The following is a 25,130-nucleotide window of genomic DNA, read 5'->3' on the forward strand; positions in this document are numbered from 1 at the left end:
ATATTTCATGTATTTCTTTATATCAAAACTAAACTGAATATTTAAACTAAAATGATAGAGCATGTAAATTCAATTACTTAGCTATCACTCATTCTAAGAATACAAGCATATAAGTGACTCAATCAAAAGAGGATATTTTAAAAATATATAGAAAAATTTATAATTTCTGAAAGGCTCAAATTAACCAGTTTAGAATGTTCAAAATTCAGTCCAAAAGCTGGAAACCAGCTCCTGTAAAATTAGCATATTTTATACAAATGGATGAATCCAGCAAATAATACAAGATCCCTGTGTACTCCTGTGAACTCAACTTCCTTCTGTGTCTTTGTGTCAATATTGAGCCATAGCATTGCTGATCGAGATACATAAAAGTTCCAGCGATTCTGACTGGATGTGTGGCTGTCTGTCGCCTTTCCCTGCACATCCTGTGAGAGTCCCTCTATATAGAGAGAGGAAGTCCGTGTGTGTGTGTGTGTGTGTGTGTGTGTGTGTGTGTGTGTATTGGACTTGGCAAGGTTTATTTGGTAGGGCACAGAGTCTATCCCCAGGTCCTGAGAGTGCAGTGGAGGGAAAGGGGTGGATTTCAGGGAACTTTCTTGCTGTTTTGGATGCTCTTGGGGAACAGCTGCCGGCCCAGCCAGAGCTGCAGCAAGAGGACAGCATGGCACACATGCTGGGCAGCAGAGCTGCAGGATGTAGAGGGGTGTGTGTTCCAGGAGAGCTCCATGAGCCCCAGCACCAGCACCCTGAGCAGGTGTGTGAGCCAGTGTGCAGTTCTGGCCCACAGGAGGTAGGGCAGTGTGTGGAAATACCAGACGTAGAACTGGTAGTGGAGGGGGATGGCTGAAGCAGATGCCAATGAAGTTAGAGGTGAAGAGAGTAGAAATGATCTGGCTGGGTGTGAGGGGCTGGAGTGGAACCTTCCTTTTGGAGGGATCCTTCAGCAGGGACAAGATACATTCCCCCATCCTGTGCCACCAGTAGAGGGTAAACAGCAAGAGCAAGGTGAGGTGGGTGGCTAGCAGGGCCAGGTGGAAGGCACGGTGCAGGCAGAGAGCCCCTGGGAGGAAGCGCCCGTTCACGATCCAGCAGAATAGAAACTGGCGGCCAAGGTCGAAGGAGCGAGACAGGTAGCCAGTGGGCTTCTCCAGCAAGAAGGGTAGCCCCAGCACCACCTGAAGGCCAACACAGATGCCTAGCTTGGGGAGGGCCCCACGGCAGCCAAACCATGTGAGGAGAAGAAACAGTAACCCAGGGACAGAGAGCCTCACATTCCTCTTCACGGAGGCTGCCAGGCTGGAACACCAGCAGCCCCAGCCCCAGCCCTGGGCCAGCAGGAGGCTGATACTGAGGGCACTGAGTCATAGAAGAGTCACAGCACAAAGGTCCATTTGGGGTCCCTGACTTCCCGCAAAGGTGGAGTGAACACAGTAAGAGGCGTGGCACATGAAAAATAAGACAAAGGGAGGTATCTTGTAGGTCTGGTGGTAGATCAAGAAGACAAGCAGCAAGGTGGCCAGGTAGAGCACAGCAAAGATGTTTTGGGCATGTGAATGTCAGTGCCTCGGCCCAGGGGCATAGAACAGCCCCACAAAGTTGGACACAAAACCAGCTGAGTACACAAGTGGTCCACTGTCATCCCGCAGCTGGGTCTAGTCATAGGTACCGCTGATGACGTCTTCCACCTGGGCCACGCAGGCCTTCTGGTCAATCTCTGTATCTTTCACTAATTTTCAGAGTTCGTAATAAGAGTCATTCAGGTACCTATAGAGGAACTGGCACAGGATGTGCAGGGAAAGGAGAAAGACAGCCATACATCCAGGTGAGCCAGGTTTGAGAAAACATGGGCAGGGCCAGGTGCAGTAATCCAAGCACTTTGGGAGGCCGAGGCAGGGGGATCACCTGAGGTCAGGAGTTCGAGACCAGCCTGAGCAACATGGCGAAACTCCATCTCTACTAAAATACAAAATTTAGCCAGGTGTGGTGGCGGGTGCCTGTAATCCCAGCTACTTGGGAGGCCAAGGAAGGAGAATTGCTTGAACTTGAGAGGTGGAAGTTGTAGTGAGCCAAGATTGTACCACTGCACTCAGTGAGCTGAGATTGTACCACTGCACTCCATCCTGGGTGAGAGAGCAAGACTCCATCTCAAAGAAGAAGGAAGGAAGGAAGGAAGGAAGGAAGGAAGGAAGGAAGGAAGGAAGGAAGGAAGGAAGGAAGGAAGGAAGGAAGAGAGAGAGAGAGACAGAGAGGGAGGGAGGGAGGGAGGAAGGAAGGAAGGAAGGAAGGAAGGAAGGAAGGAAGGAAGGAAGGAAGGAAGGAAGGAAGGAAGGAAGGGAAAGAGAACATGGGCAGATGCAGTACAGATTTGACTCAAAAGCAACTTGTTTCAGTGGGTCAAAGTGATCTATGTACCCTTCTAAAGCACTCAAATGGTTAAGAATGTCACCAGAGGAATCTCTGAGTAAAAACCAAAGCCCAAAAAGACTGCCCCCAAAAGAGACTTATCATCAAGAACTTCTAGGTCAATTACACATTTTAAGGTCACCAAAGCAGGAGTATCACTAACGTGAATTTTTTCTTCAGGGCCTGCTAAACAATGACAGTACTCAATCAGGAAAGTAAATGAACTTATTGGGACTGATTTTAAATTATTTCAATTGCTGAATGAGCACTATATTCATTTTCATCATTGTCCCACCCCAGACTTCTGCTAAAGCCCTAGTGTTTCAATTAATTTACAAAAAGTCTTAAAAAGCCAGTTAATTCTCATTTCACACTCAAGTGAATCAGCTTTTACTATGAGTTTCCAGAATAACAAAGTAAGTCTTTGATATGCTTTGGCTGTGTCCCCACCCAAATCTCATCATGAATTGTAGCTCCTGTAATCCCCACATATTGTGGGAGGGACTTGGTGGGAGGTAACTGAATCTCGGGGGTGGATTTTTCCCACACTGTTCTCATGATAATGAATAAGCCTCACGAGATCTGATGGTTTTATGAAGGGAAGTTCCCTGAAAGCACTGTCTTGCCTGTTGCCATGTAAGATGTGTCTTTGCTTCTCCTTTGCCTTCCACCATGATTGTGATGCGTCCCCAGGCATGTGGAAATGCGAGTCCATTAAACCTCTTTTTCTTTATAAATTACACAGTCTTGGGTATTTCTTCATAACAGTATGAAAATGGACTAGTACAGCCTTAATGAAAATTGCCCTTAGAGTGTAAAAATTACAGGGCTAGAGGAAATCTTTCAAAAGCAAGTAATCTTGGAGTCTGTCTACAAGTTGTGATTAATCCACCTGGGACAAGAAAGAATATGTGTTTTCAAATGGCCACCTGTCTGTTGCAATAAATAGTATTTTCAAAAGTAAGGGATGTGGGAGTAGAGCAGTAGCATTTAGTCAGCTTAATTTATTAACACACTTAGTGTGTACTCTAAATGTACTCTGAATGCAAGTGCCTGAGGTGCCAGCCTTCTGAGATGCACTGGACCTGAGAAAGGGGCAAGGAGTAGTGGGTGCTTAGGGCCACCAGGTGCTTGAGCCATAGCAGAGCTCAACAGTCAAACTCGTCTTCCTAACACACAGTCTGTGGAGGCTGCTGTCCCCGTGAAACTGTCCCAACCATCCTCCAGTAAAGTCACAAGCACAGGAGGGAAGAAGTCCAACAGATTTGGGAGATGTAGGAGAAATACATGGAGAAAAAACATGGACTACCTCCATTTCAATAAAACTTCTTTGAGCATCTGAGCATCTTTTGTCACTACATTTTTGTCCCCTTGCAAATTTGGTGCCGGTACATAAATCTGCTTCCATGAAGACTTACTGAGTTGACCTTCTGCTAGAACTTGAATTTCAAGCTAGAAATGCAGGGCTAAGGAACACCTGTGATTCTATGGATGGCCCAGGCAGAAGGTCAGGGCCCACCCAACTGCAGAGCCCCATATCTCCTGGCCGCCAGATGTGCCAACTTTGAAATGAAATAAAAACCAATAGTCTCTTCTGTTCATTTTAGGTGTGAAAGGAAAATAAAATCTTTGCACCCCAAACTCATCCTGCCAAGAAGAAAGTTAAGCTTGGTAACTAAGGCATGCAAAAAAGAAAAAGAAAAGAAAAGAAGAAAACTTGCTTTCCTTTTTGTTCCCACACAGACGGCTGCAATGACAGAAGGCCACATATCTCCCCAGGTGGCCTCCCTCACAAATTGCTCACATGGAAATTTTGTATGGGCCCCCAAATATTTCAGAATACATATCCCCCTCATAACCCATAACCCTAAAGCAGAGTTCTATGGACTCTCATCTGACAGTGTAAAGTAGTAGCTTATCTTCACAGGCATGGGACAAAAACAAGACTAGAATGCCCCCTTCCTCTACCCACTCTGAAACAAATGCACATTTGACTTCTTCCTCTACTTTGTGTTTACCTTATCCTGTATAAAATGCGGACTTACTGAATGCAGATTTACAAGTGCAGATTTACAAATGCATAATTAACTGTTTTTCTGCCCCTCTTTTCACATGTAAAACATGGATTCAGCCAGTGCTAATCAAAGCCTCACTAGAATGTAACACTCAACTCATCGTCTACCTTCCTCCCCTTCTTTTCCTCCTTCCCTTGCTGCTCACTCTTTGCCCTTTAAATATGGAAGTCCTCAAAACCTTCTTTGGAAAAAGCCCTGACCACAAATCCTATTGTAACTTGTGTCTCTTTGTCCTGGACACATCCTCAACCTTGGCAAAATAAACCTCTAAATTGATTCGGATGTGACTCAGATAATTTTTGGTTTACATAGTCCTCTCAGTAAAGGTAATACATTGTTTTCCTAGTTAAATTTACGAAAACCAGGACAATCGAAGGCTTTTCACTGGACACACGTGGGGTAAATCCGGAGTGCCAGGCTGAGGTTGGTGTGATGTGGAGGTAGTGGGAGTTACCACAAACCTCTGCTTTCTCCTGAGCAACCCAGAAGTTCAAAAGGAGTTTTTGCACAGATTCTTACCTACATGTACTTGAGTTGTTTTCTCTAGTTTAACTGCCCGATCACTTGCCTCATAGGTGAACTTTTACAAAGTAAAAAGGCAGGCTTAAGGAAACAAAAAGATAAAACTGCTTACCCAGAATGAGACCAAATCTGAAACTGGATTCTATCCGACTGCCATTACTAATTCAAGGAACCACTGGAATCTAAGACTGAAATATCTCCACTCCCCTGTTTCTGTCCCTTGCTCTCCCATACCAAAGTTTGGGGTCTAAAACAGGAAGCCAAATTCAACAGGGACAGATATTTTAGAAGAAAAACTCATTTTATTTCAAACTTCATTTTATTAAACTCAAGGTATTTGTCTCTAGCTGATCTGATGACTCAAAGGTTTCATGTTGGCCTCCTCTGAGGGCTTTGGAAGGCCTCACATGCCCACAGAGGATGCAGCTGATAAAACAGAGACGGCCAGAGACGGTCACTTATCCCAACATCAATGGGTGCTTTCAGTTGATTCAGATATAATTGAAATGCCCATTTGCATTGAGTTTGCCAGTGCAGGAAAACACAGAAAAGAAGTGTCGGCCTTGCCCCAGGTTATGAACAGTGTCCGGGTTTTTCATGAATTACATCTTATGACTGTTCCTAAATTTGAGAAAATGAATTGTCTAGCCACCAATGTGCGCAGATCTCATTTCATTTTCATTCAATATCCACTCATCAGACAGAAGATAAAAACCAAATGAACAGATCACCAGACTCCACACAGAAGAGAAGACATTCCTGCCAGAGCATAGCCCACACAGTCCCCACCCCATGCTCTCACAGCAGCAAAAGTGTGCTTTAAAACAGCAGATTTTTCTGGCAGCTGTGTGTTTGTAATCACCAAAAGAAATATGTCCCCCACAATAAGCTCAAAACCATCATGTATGTATGGAACGATTAGGTGCAGATGTTGACTCTTGTACAAATATTTTACTATGGATTCAATTATTAAACTTTTGCCATACTTAATCACATAAACTATGCTTGAAGAATATATATGCCTCTTTTCAACACAGCAAATGATGGGTGATGCCTGGATTAAAGGAGGGATAGGACCATGTGCCGCTGTATATTGGGGAAAAATTCATTTTCTTCCTAAAATGACCCCATAGGGTGATACAAGAGTGACTGGAGTCATTTTATTAAAATGATTAAGTGTGAAATAAGGCAAAACTTTTAGATGCACACACACACACACACACACACACACACACTACGCTAACATCCATGCCTTTCATTATTACAGTTAATTAGTAGACTAGATTTTACTTAGAAGGGCTTAGTTGACAGATTTGTTTGTGGTAGAGCATTTCCCCCTCTATGGAGCTAGAAATATCATTGTAAATGTGGCGGTTAACAACATCTCTATCTGCTGCTAAGAAAGTGTTGACACAGATGTTTGGCTAATCATTTATAGCAAATAGTTATTCCCATAAAGGCTAAGATTAGTCGGAATTGGCATGCACTTCTTTCTTCTGTGAGTCTCATTTGATTATGGATGATGTTTTGTTAGAGTGTATCCATGCAACCTCATAAATGATGTAAAACCCAAGAAAAACAGACTGTGTGCCAAAACCGAATTAAATGCACATCAGAAAAATGTGAGTCTGATTCAGGTTCAGGTACCATGAAACTTGCTTTGGTCTATTGTTGTTAAAACCTTTAGGAAAACTATAAAAAGCAAGCTTGACATTAATATCAATTTAAAGTTGGCATAGCTGCCAACAGTTATTCCACATGAGGCTCAGCTGGCTGCATCGTTTCCAGCACAACATATGGTGGCAGCAATTGCAGCCTCCAAAAGCTGTTAAAAATGGCCCACGCAGACTGGGCAAGGAAAAGCCGTCTTATCTGTATAGATGTGCTGCCACTGTCAGCATTTTTCTAATGATGAGCACAGACACGTCTGGGAGTTGGATGTGGAGGTAGTTGTTCCTCCCACTTGCGCTCTGGGTGAGCAGTTTCAGAGTCTCTTATCAGTGCCATACTCCCTTTCTCCTTCCATCAACTGACCCCAAGAGGTCTATTCAGCATGCCACCACCTCTCTTCTCTCCTTTGCCACCCCCTCCTCACACAGATTCTAGGAAATGCAAGTAGAAGTATCCATAGGATTATATCTGGAGCCTCTCAAGGAATCTGGAAGTCCTGTATCTTATTTCTCTACTATCCACAGTCCCAGGAATGGGGCTTAGGATAACAAGGGCAATACCAAAGCCCAGTCAAGCACTGGGGCCTCCAACCAGGAAAACATCTATTCATTTGTGACTTGAAACATCATGTACTCATACGGTATGTGCCTGCTACTGGGAAGCATTCTACCAGGTGCTGGGGGAGAAGGGAGAGGGACAAAGACCTGGATGTGAAATGGTTGCATAAACTTCACCTGCCTGCCTGTCCACTAGGGAACTGAATCATGGACACCAGAAAGCAAAGTCACAAGGGAAAGTGTGGAGAGTTGAAACTCTTGAGTATCAGGTGGGCTGATAACCATTTACCCTGGCAAGGAAATAACTGACATCATGTGAGTCGGAGAGAATGCCAAGTTAGCTTCCCCCGGGGAGAAGGCAAAGCCATTAACATTGTGAGTGCACAGAGCACCCAAGTTTGTTAAGGAACCCCATCCTAACGCTGAAACCACTACTTATCATAGGAGCGTCTCATGTACAGAAATCTAAGACTCTGACTCCCCTCTTGAGAGTTTTTATTTGTATGAAAATATGGCGTCCCATCCAAAATTAATACTGACACTTAATCTCCACTGTGGTGGAAGTAGAAGGTGGAGCCTTTTAGGAGGTAATTAAGAGGGTTCCACCCTCATGATGGATTAGTGCCTTATGAAAGGGCTGAAGAGAATGAGCTTAAGGCCCTTTTTGCCTTTCTGTCCCTTCTACCAAGTGAGGACAGAGCACTTTTCCCCTCCTAAGGATGCAGCAACAAAGCCCATCTTGGAATCAGAGACTGTGCCCTCATCAGACACCAAACCTTGATCTTAGACTTCCCAGACCCTAGTGCAATGACAAAATAAATTTCTGTTCTTTATATATTAGCCACGTGGACTAAGACAGCACCTCACACAATCTTCCTCCATCTCTATCTCCCAAATGCAAGTTAAGCTGCTGTTATGCCGTGTAACTTAGCCCAGTGCTCCCCAGCACTTTTCCGTTACAAACTTTTATATATGTCAATCTCAACAAGGAACAAAAGAGGCATGCTCTTTTATTTTAAACAAAATCGGTAGGGAAGAGAGGAGAGAAGAATGGGCAAGCAAACACACAAACACACTCAGACCTTTACATCTTGTTCTGAATGCTTTTTACATTTGTATTTACTTTCAAGATACTTAATAGGGTCAGCTTCTAATCTCCTACACTCTTCATTACCTGATAACTCCTGGTCCTCCTTGAAGACTTGGCTCAGAAGTCAGCAACTGCAGGCCTCTTTGGCCTCAGGGCATCCTTAGCACCCATTCATACATCTACTAGGGACTTATTAGATGGTGTTGACTCACTTTTCCTTTTCCAGCAGACTGAAGTTCTTAAGAGAGGATAACAATGCCTTTAGCAACATTTTATGACAGCTCTGTGCAATCAAACTGGTGACAATGACAAAAACGTTGTACACCTGCACTTCCCAATTGGCAGCCACCAGCCACATGTGACGACGGAGCATTTGAAATGAAATGTCGAGGATGTGACTGAGGAACTGAGTCTTTTTTCATTATATTTCATGCTAATTAATTTAAATGTATGTCTCATTCACTGCACATGGCTAATGACCCTCATATGGGACCGTGCACCTCCCGAAGCTCCTATACTGCTTGGAAGAGGGAACCTGGCCCACTGTTAACAAAATAAACTGACCTTAGGAGCTAAAGCCTATCTTAGTTCTTTGCTTAAATGGCGAAACCTTCTGAAATATCAGGGAAGTTACTCATCTCCATCTTTATTCATTTTCCACACATTTGACCAATTGCCCTGTGCCAACCTGGTGAGACTGCTGTCTTACTAGACTTCCATTCCATGTAGGGCCTCTCCACAGAAGTGCATGTGAACAGAGACCTGTGCCTCGTGTGGGAAGATCTGGAGGGGAGGCTGTGTGCTCCAAACAGAAGCCCAGTACCTGAAAAGGCCCCTAAAGTCCTGGTAAGTGAAAAGAGGAGTCTGGTTTTGAAGGCAGCAGTGGAAGAGGCTGTCTTCAAACAATGCAGGGCCCTACAGGCATCAGAACATTTGCATTCTACTTTAAGCATAGTGGGAAGCCATTGGAGGACCCTGACAGGGGCACAACATAATGTTCCTGAGGGTTTAAACCTCCTCTTCTCGCAGTTGGGAGAACACTAGACACCGGTGGTAGGGCAGGAAGGAGAGCAGGAAGGCAGGTGAGGTCCCCTCTCCAGTGGTCTGGGGGCAGAACTGGCCTGGCCAGAAGGAGGAAGGCAGAGGGACAGAGCCAATAGGATGTCTCCAGGTTGAGCTGGAGCACTGGGAACTCCAGACACAGAGATGCCTCCTGCAGTGAGGTTGGAGTGGGTGGCAGAGCTGATTACTGAGAAGTGCAAGATTTCAGCATTGCCAAGGTGGATGGAGGGAAGAAATGTTGGTGATCCCCAAGGGACATCTATGTGGGCATCTATGTGTCAGGTGAAAGCAAGCAGGGAGACGTCCAGAAGAGCTGACCTCAGCAGCCACCACCACCCTTTGCTCTGAGATGTAAAGCCTGTTAACACAAGAAGACACTGTGATGGGAGCAGTCCAGTCCCATGCCTCTTTCTCTCTCTCAAAGATTACGGGAGAAGGTCTGTCCAGTGACTGAGCTTGGATCCCAAAAGCTTGGCACAGGGCTGGTGACCTACTGGGGTGCGCAGCATGGCTGCAGCACTTTAAATACCCCTGGAGCTCTATTTCCCATGGACTGAACCCTTAGATATAGTTGTTGAGAAGAACTGGGATGCCCCCCAGATTTTCTTAAATTTTATTTCTCACAGCGGACTCTCAGCAATGAGATAAATTTAGATTCCCTGTTAAGCAACCCACCATGGTAATTGTGCAAGTATGATGTTTTAAATTACACTTTTATTATCTTGCCTTTCTCTTCCAACTTCTAATTCTCCTTTCTCATCACTCTCTGGTTGTTCCTGATCTGTAACCCTTCCTCCTCACAGGACAGTCATTAAATGGCTCCAATCTCCAGTAAATGGTGGAAAGAATGAATGGGTTTGGCTTTAAATACTCCTAAGTAGACAGTTGGGAAGTGGTCGAAAATTAAAACCAGGCAGCTTAATGATATTAATATGATCTGTTTGAAAAAACGAGCCTCAGCCCCTTGTCCCTGGGCTTGGCTTTGTCTATGACCTCAGAGCTCAGAGGGAACAACTGGGAAGGGGAGGCTGTTGGTGACCAGGCCCCCCAGCAGAGGAAACCATGCAGTGGGGCTCCTCTCTAGTCCCCAGATAGCTTCGCTCGCCTCACATGGAAACAGGAAATCCAGCTTCTTCAGGTCAGAATGGACAGCCAACGGTTCCTGCAGAGATGAGGCTGGTGGAGGCTGAGCGGATAATCCCTCAGCATCTCTCCAGCACCTCTTTCCCAACTCTGCCTGAATACGGAGAGCTGCAATCAACCCACATACACCCCAGGCAGCCCACTGGGGCTAATACTTTTACTTGCTGGGCTCTCACTGAAAACTTTACAAACGGAGGAACTTTTATAAATTTGCCATCAAGAATTCAGAAAGTGCATTCAGCTACAGCCTGGTGAATACAATGACCTGGTGCAAGGATGTGATATTCATACCCAAATGTCTCAGTGTGAGGATTTGGGGTTGATCATTTCTTTTGATTTATCATTGAGGGCAAACAAAAGGTGAATTATATTAACATCCTGTCAAGAATAGCAGTGCCACGATTGTTTGTCATTTCAATGCCCCAAATATATCAAGCACCATATCAAACACAGACAACAGGGAAGCCTAAAATGGACCCTTTTAAAATCATGCATAAAATGGTAACTTTCTACCAACAATGCCAATTATTTTGATCTCTAGAACAGGAGACAGGCAGGAGGGAACACATTTTGTCAGACATAAAGACTTTTCCAGGCTGTCCTCATTGGCATCTTCGGATGCATTCTACTCACACTAAAACAAATCTGTTCAGACTCATTGATTCCCCAGTCACACATGGATCATCCTAGTAGCACAGGAAAGATCTAAAGAAAGTACAGTCCTGATGCCCCTAATGAGAATGAAGTGAACAAGGGAGGCAAAGTTCTAAGATAGCCCCTGAAAGTCTCCATTTTACCCTGGCCCCAGTATACACAAATTGTCACCCAGTTATTAAATCAATTACTAATCTAAGTTCTGCTGTGAAGAGATCTTGCAGATAAAATCAAAGTCTTGAAGATGAATCCAATAAATTGACTTCAGGATACAGAGATTTTCCTGGGTGGCCCTGATCTAATCAGGTGATGAGGCTCTTCCTGAAGAAAGATATTTGAGGGTGATGGGAATTCAACATGAGGGAGATTCTCTACTGCTGGTTTGAAGGTGGAAGGGCCCATGTGGCAAGGAATGTGGGTGGCCTCTAAGAGCTGGAGTTCTCATTCCTACAGCTAGGAGGAACTGAATTCCGCCAACAACCTGCATGAGGCAGAAACAGATTCTTCCCAGAGGCTCCAGAAATGAAAAATGTCCAGCCAGCACCCAAATTCACTGCACAAAACCTTTAGCAGAAAATCCAGCCTCATTGCACTCTAACTTCTGACCTGTAAGATCTATGAACTAATGAACAGTTATTGGTTTCAGTAATTAAGTTTGTGGTAACATTTACATAGCAAAAGAAAACTACAAATTCTGTTTTGGAGCTAACAGATAAAGACTTCTAAGCAGATGCCATGGCCACACAACGTCTACGCTCAACCTCGGTTTCCTTACCATACCGGCGTGGCAATGCCTGTTCATCATGCCTCATTGGGAAGGGGCGAGGACTGTCAAGAAAATGCTTAGAAGACTCTCATAAAAATAGAAGTTGCCACCAAAGGTAGAATAAATCCTACTCTTGTCGTCAATGAGTATAAGTAATTACGGTCATTCTCATTTTCACTGTTGGAGACATTTCTTTTTTTACCACAATGTTGTTTGAAAAAATATAGTACCAGGAAAACAGCCTTTCCCAGGGAGCAATGCTTGGAAGGTGGGCATTCATTGAGATGTTGGTGGTTGTTTCTTGAAGCAGGATGCCAAGGTCTAATAATCATCACATTCTCGGAGAGTCACAGAATATCGGAGATGAAAGGTCCTGAGAGGTCCTGCAGTGGAGGAACTTGCTCAGTATTAACCTACCTGGCACTTTTTTCCTCCCTGAACCGAAAAGCACTCTCCTCCAGCCACTCGGCTGAATCTCATGGAAATGGAGTGGTCCATGGAACCCACTTTGAGGCGCTGGTTGAGAAGCTAATGAAAACAAACAAACAAATGAAGATCTGCGGACTCTCTGTAGCAGGCGATCTGGTCTTTCCATCACGTGGGGCTGTGAGACTCCCTGCAGCCCATTTAGGGCCCAGAGCTCTCTGCCAGCTTTCAGACATCTGCCGCCCCCCTTTGTCCTTGGACCTCAATGTTCCAGGCACTCTGGGCAAACAAAATGAGCTCTGGTAACAATATTTAAGGTGAGTGGCACTGCCCTTCAATACATGAGGAAATGTATATCCTCAACATGTTCACTAAGAAGTTAAAGGCATTTTTAGTGGGAAAATATTTGGCTAGATAAGAGAATGAAAATTCACTGTCCTTAAAAAAAAACCCCACCTTTTAACTTATCCAAATTCCACAAAAATAAACACTTTGTCTACTTGCAAATAAAAGATGTGGCATTTAAAACAAGACCTGCTCTGCCAGATAAAGAAGTATATTATAAATCAACAGGAATTGATATTGTATGGCCTTGGGCCAAGACAATAGGAGATCAAGGGAACAGAGCAGACAGTCCAGAAACGGCCTCTCACACGCAGGGACTAACATATGAGCAATATGACTTAAAAAGATGAATTACTCAAGAACAAAGTCTATAAAACTTGCTAAGTCTTTGGTAAAAAGAAAAAACAAAGTTAATCACCAACTCATCTTATTTTAAAATAAATTTCAAATGGAAAACAAATTTAAGTATAACCTCTAAATACACTAATAATAATAATAATAATAATAATAATAATAATAATAAAATAAATATTTAATCCCGGGGTTAAGAAAGAACTTTTCTACCTAATCCCAGAAGTGAAAGCACAAAAATAATTGCTGGATTTGACTACATATAAATTTCTATATTAAAGAAAAACATAAATGAAAAGGCAAAGAAAAATGGAAAAAAAAATTATTTGCAACATTTATGAAAGACAAATGCTTACTGTTATACAGATGTAAATGAATAAGAAAAAGTTGAATTCCCCAAAAGGAAAATGGACAAAATACAGGAATAGGCAAAGTAAACTGAAACACAAATGGCCAATAAATATGTGAAAATATATTTGACCTCACTGGTAATTAAATAAATGGAAACAAAATAATGAGTTATCTGTCCAATAGAGCATAATAAAAATGAGTGATAATCCTTCCTGCTGGTTTGGTTATGGGGACTGAGTCAGTTGAAGGGAGGGTAAATTTTAAAATTTCAGGAAGACAATGTAAGAAAAATAAATCAAAACTTGGAAATAGGCAAAAGGATGGCTCTGTCTTTCCACATTCTCATTAAGGGTAACTACCTTTGCTTTGACTTACTATTTTCTATTGATCAGAATCTACCACAGCCATGTGAGGGTCCCTGGCATTTTAACACACAGAACACTGACAGCAGTGCCCATGAATCTTGTCTGGTGTTGACACAAAGGAACAACGCCCCGTAGACTTGGAAGGGACTGCAGCCCGAGCACCACGGTGTCCTTGTATGACCGAATGACCTTCTTCTGAGGCTTCTGCGACCTCTTTCTGCACTCTGTCCCCACGCTGCTGCAGCCTCACTGTCCTGCTGGCTGTCGCACTGCATTAGAGAAATACATCTTTGACATTTGCTCTGTATGTGTTTGTATGAAAGTCGTGTTTTTAACTTTTTAAAAATGATACTTCGACAGAAATTTGGCAAATATATATCAAAGTTCTCAAGCGAGTACCTCTTTTCCACAACAGCAGTGTCGTTTCTAGGAATTTTCCCTCTGAATAGAATTAGATAGAAGTGGAGAGACATCAGCAAGGAAGTTCAGGTGGCTTTGCCTTATGATGATAGTTAAAAAAAAAAAAAAAAGTCACTGGTTCTCAACCTAGGTTGATTTTGTCCTCCAGGGGACATTTGGCAATGTCTAGTGACAGTGTTGATTGTCACAGCTGAGGGGAAGGGATGTTTCTGACACCCAGTGGGCAGAGACCAGAATGTGAAGCCACATCCTGCAGTGGCCAGAACAGTGTCCCCGAAAAGGATGGGTTGACCCAAACTGCCCATGGTACCGAGGCCGAGAAACCCTCACTTAATGTACCACCATAGGGATTAGGAGGGATACATTAAAGTGGAATGTTTCACAACCACTTTAATTATGATACGATTTTTTTAAAAAAACTACAATATTGTCCGTATATATTTATGTTTAAGACTTATTAAGTAAAAACATTATAAAATTGTATTTGTGGTGTTCATATGATCAGAAAAAATACATTAATTAAAATTTCAGATGTAAAGAATATTACATCTTTCATGTTTTCCATAGAATGAATACATTTTTATATGTATGTATATATACAGAGAGAGGGAGAAAGATAAAGTAGCATATAAATAAAAACACATACATTTTATTATCTATTACAGTATTTATTCTTCTACACACTTCTCCGTTCACGTATATACAGGAGCTTTCTTACATCCTGCACGGATGCCTGAGGTTCCACCACTAAGGAGTCTGGTCTCTAAGTGAAGAGGTCGTTAAAGCTGTTTGTGTAAAGCCTGTGTCTTGGAGACAGGGCGTTAAATCTTTATCAGTCACATGCATTAGGTATGAAATGGCCGATTGGATTGGCTGGCGTGCCTGTCACTCAGCACCCCCCTGGGACCAGACAGCTTTGGTGACCCAGCTGGAGAGGCGCTCCAGAGCTGGGCTGACCCTGAGAAGGCTCCACCTCAGAGCAGCACAGGGAGGAGATGAGGCCCCGCTGCTTTCCCGAGGGCCAGGCCTCATGTCAAATTGCAGAAACAGACTGAGCACAGAGCCATGGAGAGCCAAGGAGTGGGCAGGCTTGTCCATTCCAGCTTCCACCTCTGCCTCTGATTCTCATCTGTGGAATCACGGCGGTGAACCAGAAGCCTCTGGAGTTTCTCAGTTCTCTGATCTCGTGAATTCCTCCTCTGTCCCCGCGATTTCGCAATGGAGGGATGCTTCCCATTCTCACCACGTGCCTGTTGAAACTGTTTGCTCAGCCTGACAACTTTCTACTGTTACTTTCAAATGATCACAGGCTCCCAGGAGGAAAGTTTAGGTAAACCTCTCTTCAAGTGCTGCGTCCTAAAATTCCCAAAGAACTGTCCACCTTTGAAGTGCTCTCAGGACCTGGGACGTGTGACCACGGACATCGGGGGCTCAGTCAGCGCTGCGTCCTGGGGAGAAGGAGGCGCCGGGTTGCTGGCTCCAGGCTGAATCTCCTCCTCTGGGTCTGTGCTGGTCCTGCACTTCATAGCATGATTTCCCCCTTATTCCTTAAGGCTCAACAAGCCTTCTAATGCTCTCCATCACTTTGTCCTGGGAGTCGAATGTTTGCCTGGTTTATTAGTGCATGTGAATGCCTACCCCAAATTGCTATGTGATTTTCAAAATGCTGAATTCTGTAGATTCTTTGAGACCAGTGACTTTCACTCTCTCAATCCATTTCCATTGGGCCGAACTGGGAAGTATGATGGTGAGAGAAAAGAACACTTCTGTAAACAGCAACAAAACAAGACGAGAAAAACCTCCACAGTGTCTTGAACTTCACACACTTGTGCGAGGTTGGAGCCCGTGTTCTCAATCCTGGCACTACTGACATGTTAGGTGGGACAATTCTTTGTGTTCAGAGGCCACAAAGTATTTTTTTCAAAGTGTATTTTCACCAATTGTAGCACCAGCCTCACTCCATTTCTCCCACTTTCCAGGACAATTAATTAAGACACTATCACAGAGTTACACCCATTTCTGGATAGCACTCCATCTGACCATGGCCTGTGTATTAGTCAGGGCTCTCTAAAGGGACAGAACCAATAGGATAGATGTATACATGAAGGGGAATTTATTAGGTGAATTGGCTCACATGATCAGTATTGTAGGGTATTTAGCAATGTCCCTAGGCTATACCTTCTAGATACCAGTAGCACTGCCCTTAACCCCCATTACAGGGTGAAAAGTCAAAAACTTAAAAATGTCATATCTAGGGCAGCACAGGAATCCATGCGCCCTGTTGAGCAATGGCCTTCACTGTGGAGGTGCAGAAGGAGCCCAGAGCTCGTCTCTCGTCTGCGGAGATGGATGCCTCCTCTTGGTGGCCTGCAAGGATGTGGTTGGTCCCAGACCATACATCTGAAGAGTCATCAGTCCTGTTGAGCAGTAGACCATAGCTGGGAAGGTTTATAAAAACTGGTCCAGTACATACATGTGAGCGTTACAAGTGATCATCTTTGCGGTAGAAATTGTGATTATTAGGAATGATAATATGTTCTTTTTTGTATTCATTCATGCAACCTAAATTGTCTGTTTATTCGTTTAGTAATTTTTTAAAAGCTCAAGAAATGGAAGAAATGAGAGAGATGTTTCGTATACTCTTAGGTGATGTGGCAAACACACCTAAGGTCACCCCTCCCCAGTGATCTATGTTTTGGATAATCCACTCCTCTGAGCATAAAGGAGCTTGTGATATAATTCCAGATAATAGAATACAGCAAATGTGATGGTTACATCTGATGTGAGATTCTGCCTTAGCAAGTAGGGGCAAGAGAGACTCCCTCTTGCTGACTTGTGTAAGAAGGCTGCTGTCCTGTAGGAAGGACTGTGAGAGGCCACATGGCAGGATCCTTGGGAGCCCCTGGATGCTGAGAGTGGTCCCCAGCTGATGTGGTTTGGCCGTGTCTCCATCCAAATCTCATCTTGAATTGTAGCTCCCATATTTCCCACGTGTTGTGGGAAGGACTCAGTGGCAGATCATTGAATCATGGCGGTGGTTCCCCCACACTGTTCTCGTGGTAGTAAGTATCACAAGATCTGATGGTTTTATAAGGGGAAAGCCCTTTTGCTTGGCTCTCATTCTCTCTTGCCTGCTGCCATGTAAGACGTGACTTTTACCTTCCACCATGATGATGAGGCCTCCCCAGCCATGTGGAACTGGGTTCCTTAACTCCATTAAACTTTTTTTTTCTTATAAATTACCCCATCTCAGGTATGTCTTTATCAGTAGTGTGAAAATGAACTAATACACCAGCTGACCGCCCCCCAAAAAAGGATCTTCCGTCCTACAACCACCAACAACCTAAGAGAGCCTTTGACAGGACCACAGCCCTGACTGACCCGATTGTAGCCTGCTGAGACCCAGAGCGGAGGCCACAGTTGGGCTCTGCTTGAACTTCTGACCTACTGAGAGTGGAGGTAACTGGTGTGTGATATTCCAAGTCACTAGGCTGTGGTCATTTGTTAGGCAGCCACAGGTAACAAACACAGACAGCTTCCCTCTCCTTTGAGAACACATCAGCCAAATGCCTTTCATAAGTATTGCAGCTACCTCTAGGCTAAGAGAATGTGAACCCTTGAGTATTCAGTTCCTGTCAGATCAGAACTTACAGGACATTGAGGGGGACATGCAGCCTGGAAGACCTGGAAGCTGATCTGGTACTTGCAGCTCTGCCTTGATGGACTCCTAGGGACACAAGCAATGCCACAGAGCACCAACCCCAGACAGGGACACCCTGTGATGGTGGGGGCGGGGGGCAAGGCAAATCAATATCCCTCTGTAATCTGGTCTGGTCACAAACGAAAACAAGAACGTGGTCAATACCACAAATATGCCTAGGCATCCCCCACCCCTGGCGAATGTGAGCAGCTGCTGCTTTTTCACCAATTGTAGCACCAGCCTTACTCCATTTCTCCCACCTTCCAGGACAATTAATTAAGACATTCAATCACAGAATTCCTCCCATCTCCAGACAGCACTCCATCTGACCATGGCCTGTGTATTAGTCAGGGTTCTCTAAAGCGACAGAACTAATAGGATAGATGTCTATATGAAGGGGAGTTTATTAGGAGAATTGGCTCACATGATCACAAAGGGAAGTCTCACAATAGGCCGACTGCAAGCTGAGGAGCCAAGAAGCCAGTCTGAGTCCCAAACTTCAAAGGTAGAGAGGCTGACAGCGCAGCCTTCAGTCTGTGGCTAAAGGCCTGGGAGCCCCTGGCAAACCACTGGTGTAAGTCCAAGAGTTCAAAAGCTGAGGAACCTGGAGTCTGATGTTCAAGGGCAGGAAGCATTCAGCATGGGAGAAAGATGAAGGATGGAAGCCTCAGCAAGTCTGCTCATTCCAACTTCTTCTGCCTGCTTTATTTTAGCTGCTGTGGCAGCTGATTAGATGGTGCCCACCCAGCTTGAGGGTGGGTCTGCCTCTGCCAGTCCACTGACTCAAATGTTAATCTCCTTTGGCAACACTCTTACAGGCACACCGAGGAATAATCCTTTGCATCCTTCAATCCAACCAAGTTGACACTCAATAGTATCCATCACAACCTGTTTCCTTGACTCTCCCCAAGATCACCTCACATAAGCCAAACCCTCCAAGTCTTTCCCAAGGCCTTCTCACTGCTGCTGCTGAGCTGCTGCTGGCTCCCAGTGGTGCACAGCCTTCCTTGTTGTGATGAGCCAGTCGATGGCCTCAACTTTGCTGGGCTACAGGTGTGTTCCTGGTGGCCTCTGGATGACATCACTGACAAGATTATGACCAAGCTAATTTTGATGCACTCCAGTTTCAGCATAAAATTTGGGAAAACATTCATTTAAAAATAACCCATACCAAAGTTTTCACAAAATACAATCAAAATCCAGGGCATATTAGTAGGTAGCTCATATGTGTACCTGTTCCATGCGTGCTGTTGTCATTGATGTCTGGCATGAAGTAATGAATTAGAAAGTCTTCAAACACCAAAGAATGATTTCATGAACTATATTTACATAGTGTATATACCACATATAAATAATTACTGTGTACTAAAGGATAAGAAATTATAATTGTGCATTTTAGAAAGATTTGGTCAAAAGAGGAGGAGGGATGAGGATTTTATCATGATTCTCAATTTCCCAAGCATTTCTGTAAATTAGGAGCTTACTGTACTATCTAGAAATGGTGGATGGGTTTTTAGCTTCAATTCCACCCATCATGTCCCATCTAAATGCTCTGAGGTGGTAATAACAAACTGTCCTAGATCTTCTTCGAGCTGAAGTGCTTTGGGGTGATCGCATATTCCAACAATGCCCCCTGGAGGCCAGCCTGGCCAGGGCCAGTGGACACTTGTCCCCACAGAAGCAGGTCTGTGCCACTGCTCAGCTGCCAGGGTTTGCTTTTCCACCCTGATCCAGCTGCTAAACTGTCCCTATCACGTGTCCCTCACCCACTACCAGCCGGAGACTCCTAGCTCATGCAATTTCCGGTGCTCACCTCTTGCTGTCCCCCATCTGGCTTTATCATAAGTTTGTGTCCATGTTGCATTCAGTGCATGAGACACTGAGAGCGGTCTCCAGCCGACAGCCACCCATGACTCACTGACAGAAGAGAAAGGGGACACAGGGAAGAAATCTGTTATACCCGTGAGACAGAAGCTGCCCCTTTACACAGGTGCATGGCGGGGAAGTGGAGAAGGCAGAGACATCCCAGCTGTACTGCAAAAAGACCACATTTTGAAAGATGGTTTCAAGGCCAGGTATGGTGGCTCACGCCTGTAATCCCAGCACTTTGGGAGGCTGAGGTGGGTGGATCACAAGGTCAGGAGTTCGAGGCCAGCCTGGCCAACATGGCGAAACCCCGTCTCTACTAAAAATGCACAAATTAGCCGGGCGTGGTGGTGGGCGCCTATAATCCCAGCGACTCAGGAGGCTGAGGCAGGAGAATCGCTTGAACTTGGGAGGCGGAGGTTGCAGTGAGCCGAGATCATGCCATTGCACTCCAGCCTGGGCGACAAGAGCAAGATTCCATCTAAATAAATAAATAAATAAAAATAAAATGAAAGATGGTTTCAAACCACGTGTTCAGTCAGATGTAGAAAATATGTAATAGCAAAATGAGCTTTTGGTATAGGCTTGATTGAGTATATGGCCTGAAAATAGAGGGAATCAGTGAATAAAGTCCCCTATAACAGCAAATACGGCTTCTATTGATAAGACGTAATGGAAGTGGGCTACAACATAATATGTATCATGTGATTACAATATCCAATGATGAGCTGGCTAGTACAATGCTGGTCAAGCCTCCTACTGTAAAAAGGAAAATAAATCCCAAGGCTCAGAGCATTGCAGGGCATCATTTGGTATTGCTGCTGTGAAGTGTAGCTAGTCAGCCAAAACTTTGACGCCGGTGGGAAAAGTAATAATTATAGTAGCAGAGGTGAAGTAGGCTCATGTATATACATCTATGCCTACTGTAAATATATGGTGAGCCCATAAGATAAATCCTAAGAAACCAATTGATATTATAGCTCACACCATGCCCATATATCCAAATGGCTATTTTTTTCCAGAATAATATGTTACGACATGGGAAATCATCTTGAAGCCTGGTAGGATGAGGATGTAGACTTCAGGGTGACCAAAGAATCAGAGTAAGTGTTGATATAACATAGGATCACCTTCGTCTGTTGTTGGAAGTATATAAGAGTCAAGGCTTAATTCTTCATAATCCCTATATTCGTAGCTTCAATACCATTGATGTCTGATTGTTTTAATGGTGAGAGAAGGTTCTTGATTTCGTCTGTTATATATAAGATGCGTAGAGATGGGAGGGTGATTAAGACTAAGATGATGGCAGGGAAGATAGTTCAGATGGTTTCTACTTCTTGGACATGTATGGTGTTAGTAGTCAGTTTTGTTGTGAATATTAGAGAAATACGGTATAGAAGTAAGGAACTGATTAGAAAAATAATTATAAGGGTATGGTCATGGAAGGTAAGTAGTTCTTCTATAATAGGGGATGTGGCATCTTGAAGGTCTATTTCAACTGAGTGGGCCATTAAGATATATAGGGCTTAACCTATAACTTAACTTTGACAAAGTTATGAAATAATTTTACTAATATCAAAAAAGTCATAGAGGTTATGGGATTGGCTTGAAACCAGTCTTTGGGGGTTCGATTCCTTCCTTTTTCATTTAGGTTTCCATGTAGGTTGGTGCTTCAAATGTGTGATAGGGTGGGAGACAGCGATACAGTCATTCTAAGTTTGTAGATGGTTGTTCAATTATTAGAACCTTTCATTTTGAAGTGAAGACTTCTCAGATCATGAAAATTATTAGAATTACTGCCGTCAGGGAAATAAATGAGCCTACAGATGAGATAATATTTCATGTGGTGTATGTGTCGGGATAATCAGAGTAGCATCGAGGCATGCCAGAAAGGCCAAGGAAATGTTGTGGGAAAAAAGTTAAATTGAGACCTATAAATACAATAGCAAAATGAGCTTTAGCATAGGTTTGGTTGAGTATTTAGCCTGAAAATAGAGGGAATCAGTGAATAAAGCCCCCTATAATAGCAAATATGGCTCCTATTGCTAAGACGTAATGGAAGTGGGCTACAACATAATATGTATCATGTAATACAATATCCAGTGACGAGTTGGCTAGTACAATGCTGGTCAAGCCTCCTAGCTGTTCCTATAGGGATTACAGTCAGTCATGGGAAGCTTCTCTTATTGTGCAAAGGAGAAATAGATTTCCTTACAACACCATGTGAAGGCAGAATTCTGGAAACCTGCCTTGGGGACTATTTTTCCTTAATCAGACATCCTAAGAAACAAGGGCAAAGCACTGTGGCCTGGCACAATTTGGATCTTCAGGAAATCTATCAGAATTTTCCAAAAATTGAGAAAAGAGATATAGGATCAAAATGAGATTTTTATGAAATGCCTCACTAAGAAAGAGTAGGAAGAGAACTTGCCTGAAATAAAGTAGAAAATATTGACAGAAAAAAAATACTGGAAGAAAAGCCCATGTTTTTATACATGCTCAGACATTATTTGTAACTATTAACACATTTGAGACACAACCAATGAACCAGGTATTACACAGACGAGGACAGTAAGAACAGAAAATTCCAGCTAAACCACTGAGACTGACCCAGCATAACCTTACAAATAGCCACTGTCCACATGCTGATGGCTGATCAAGACTCAGATCCCATCTACCTAACTTGCTGTGAGCCTCGCTAATGTGTGGGGCACAGGGGCATATCGCCCTCAAAGCTGGCTTAGAACAGCCACGCTGCATTCACCATGTGGACATCGTTAGGCACATCTTAAAAATCTGAAAATATAAATTAGGCTGTATTTAAGATGGACTTGCTGACTGTCTATAAGATATGTAACGGAAACTTGTGGTGAATTGTTTTGGAAATTCAATCTGGCCAGGCACGGTTGCTCATGCCTGCAATCCTGACTCTTTGGGAGACCGAGGCAGGAGGATGGCTTGAGGCCAGGAGTTCAAGGCCAGCCTGGGCAACATGGCAAGACCTTGTCTCTACCAAAAAAAAACCCCAAAAAATTATCTGGGTGTGGTGGTGTGCACCTGTAGTCTCAGCTAATCAGGAGGCTGAGGTGGGAGGATCTCCTGAGACCAGGATATCAAGGGTGCAGTGAGCCATGATTGCTCATTTGCACTTCAGCCTGAGCGACAGAGTAAGACTTTGTCTAAAAATAATGATAATAAATAAATAAATAAGAAAAGAAAATTCTCTCTGGCTTCCCCAAGTTTATGTCTTTCATTTTTTTATGGTGGCTTTTCATGGGGCCATCAGAAGAATGATGAATATAAAAACACCTGAGCTCCCTCTCAGGCATTTTGGAGCTTATGATGGTTAACTTTATGTGTCAACTTGGCTCGGCTATGGTGCCCAGTTGTTTAATCAAACCTAGTCTAAATGCTGCTGTGAAGCTATTTTAAAAATGTGATCATAAATTAATGTGGGTGGATCATCCAATCAGTTGAAGGCCTCAAAAGCCGAGACTGACATGTTCCAAAGAGGAAGCAATTCTGCCTCAAGACTGCAGCACAGAAACCCTGCCAAGGTGCCAACCTGCTGCCCTGTGGAACCTGGACTCAAGGCTGCAAGATCAACCCTTACCTGAATTTCCAGACTTCTCACCTGCCCTGCAAATTTAGGGCTCACTAGCCCCTCTGATCATATGAACAAATTTCAATCAATAAATAAGTAAATGAACAAACAAACAAATCTATCTGTCTCTGTATCCACCTATCTGTCTCCATAGGCTCTGTTTTTCTGGAGAACCCTGAATAACACAGGGCCTGCAGGTTGCTTCCTGTCTAAGGGTAGAGTATCTGAGTGCCTACACTGTTCCACTGTCTCTGCTAAGTGTTCATAGATGACTTTCCCTTCCTCACTTCCTTTGGCCCCTTCCACTCAGTACAAACCCAGGCTATTTCTTCCAACTTTGGGTTGCTTATCAAGGGAAAAATGAATTATGTAAGACTAAGACAAAATGAGGAAGATAATTCTACTGCCATTAACTCTACATAGTCTATTTCAAAGCCAAACAGAAATAACTTCGGGGCTTTGTACTGTTTAGAATCACCTCTTCGATTGCTTTCTTTCAATAACAAGGCATTTTAAGGGATGAGTATCTGGCATGGTAGAGAAAGCTGTGCATCATCCATTGACCTGACTGTCAGCAAATACTCATGGAAGCCCTGTGGGGTACTCAGCACTGTGCCAACCACTGCCTCCCAGACTTGGGACAGACAGACACCCTGCCCATATGCAGCCTCATAGACATAATATAATACTCAGTATTATAATATAATATAAGACCTATAATAACTATTATCAGTATTTATTGTCTGCTTATTATATCTTGGATACTGATACAAGTGCTTTGCATAAATTAACTCATTTAGCCTTCATACAAAACCTAGGAGATAGGTCCTGTGTCTATAATGCTCTTTAAAGTTGTAAAAAAAAAAAAAAAAAAAAGATAATTTGTTTCCAATTTCTGCTGTAACAAATCGGCACAAACCTGCTGGCTTGAAACAACACAACTGTATTGGGTGTGACCTGCAGTTCTGGAGGTCAGAAGCCGGAAGTCAGTCTCATTCCTGTGTCTGAAGGTGTGGGCTGGCTCCTTCTAGAGGCTTGAGAGGAGACACATTTCTTTGCCTTTTCAGCCTCTGTTGGCCAACTGCATTCCTTGGCTTGTGGCCCCTTCCTCCGTCTTCAAAGGGCATGAACTCCAGTCTCTGCTTCTATCTGCACATTGCCTTTACTCTCTCTGCCTTCTCTCATAAGGATACTTGTGATTACATTTAGGGTCCTTCTGGATAATCAAGAACAATCTCTCCACCCCAGGATCTCTAAGCCTAATTATATCTGCAAAGTCCCTTTTGCCATACAAGGTAGAAGGAGTTGGCAGTAACTCTGGAGCCATTATTCATTCAGCTCACCACTCACAGACACAGAGACAGGGCTTACCCCAGATGATGCTACTGCTCATTGTTGGCACCTAGATCCATGGCAAACACTTTTAACTACCTTGCACATGGCCTTGCACGGTCCTCAAAGGGACGTGCACTCAACAGTGAGCACAGGACACCAAAGCAACCACAATGACCTGGCCATGATGGCATTTCTGCTACCAAATGCTGCTCCCCAAAAGTCAAGAGTAGGCTGGTGATAAAGCAAAAATGAGCTTGCTGCTTACCACAGTCAGGGGAACACTACCTGGATTGTCTTAGGTTCATCTTGGAAAGGGTGGGACAAAGGAGGGACATTTATGAGGTTTTCATTGTCTAGCTTAAGGCAGGTTTTCAAAAAGGGAGGGTGATTAGGATTAATTAGTGTTCATGATACACTCATTGAG

At 43.7% G+C, this 25,130-nt stretch overlaps 1 long non-coding RNA gene and 1 pseudogene across 1 annotated transcript; both read right to left on the bottom strand.

The window, feature by feature from the left end:
* Nucleotides 1-583: 583 nt before the first annotated feature.
* LOC104672271 lies at nt 584-11,982 on the bottom strand (annotated as a pseudogene).
* Nucleotides 11,983-14,576: 2,594 nt separating this feature from the next.
* LOC104672263 lies at nt 14,577-18,971 on the bottom strand. Its single transcript, XR_749377.2, has 3 exons — nt 18,326-18,971; nt 17,853-18,031; nt 14,577-15,933 (listed from the first exon to the last, which is right to left on the bottom strand). It is a non-coding gene; the product is annotated as an uncharacterized LOC104672263 (long non-coding RNA).
* Nucleotides 18,972-25,130: the final 6,159 nt, after the last annotated feature.

This window comes from Rhinopithecus roxellana, chromosome 3, assembly GCF_007565055.1.
Source record: "Rhinopithecus roxellana isolate Shanxi Qingling chromosome 3, ASM756505v1, whole genome shotgun sequence".
NCBI classification, from domain to species: domain Eukaryota; kingdom Metazoa; phylum Chordata; class Mammalia; order Primates; family Cercopithecidae; genus Rhinopithecus; species Rhinopithecus roxellana.